The 653-nt window shown below is 46.9% G+C and overlaps 1 protein-coding gene across 9 annotated transcripts in view; it reads left to right on the top strand.

Annotated features, from left to right (window-relative positions):
* KIAA1549L (KIAA1549 like) overlaps window positions 1–653 on the top strand; it is a 253214-nt gene that overhangs the window by 112356 nt on the left and 140205 nt on the right. The gene's annotated exons all lie outside the window — the stretch shown is intronic.

The raw sequence follows: 653 nt of genomic DNA, 5'->3' as shown, positions 1-653 counted from the left end.
CTGCTCTCTCCATCTAAGGCAGGAGGTTTATGATTTAGAACCTTAGCTGATCTGCATAACCCATTAAAATGTCACTATTTTAATTGCAGAAGTCATTCCTCTGAAGCGCACACCTGCTGCTGCTGGAATTTATAGCCAGGACACAGTGTGATGTGTGTTTGGAATGAATGTAGCTACCTCTGCCATCCTGGGCTGCCCTCAATAATGTCGTTCTGATCATTCTCAGAAACTGGAGGCGAGTAGAAATGACTCCCTGCCAGGCTGTTCTGTATTCTTTTCCTAGCACCTTTGGGGGCTCATTTCTCTGCTTCAGTAATTGCTCTGCTGGTGCCTTGTTGATACAGGGGAGAATTCTATATGTAGCATCAGATGAGCGTGGATTTGGAGGGAGGCTTTGGAAATGGGCTGCTTACAGCACATTGGTGATCACAGTGGGCCAGGAAAATGCCAAAAGAGCCTTCATTTGTTTGTGTCATGGGGACTCACAGGGACGGTATAGAGCAGGACTGCTTTTGCTACTAGAATCCTAGGACTGTTTGTCTTCAAAGCATTTGGATCTGGGGGACACGGATATTGTACAAAGTCTCCTGGGATACTCACTGAAGCCTGAGGTCTCCCAGAACTGGGGCAGGTATCCCAAAAAGCAAGTGCAA

Source organism: Sciurus vulgaris (genome assembly GCF_902686455.1).
Source record: "Sciurus vulgaris genome assembly, chromosome: 11".
Classification (NCBI taxonomy): Eukaryota; Metazoa; Chordata; class Mammalia; order Rodentia; family Sciuridae; genus Sciurus; species Sciurus vulgaris.
This window is presented reverse-complemented; position numbering and strand designations above follow the sequence as displayed.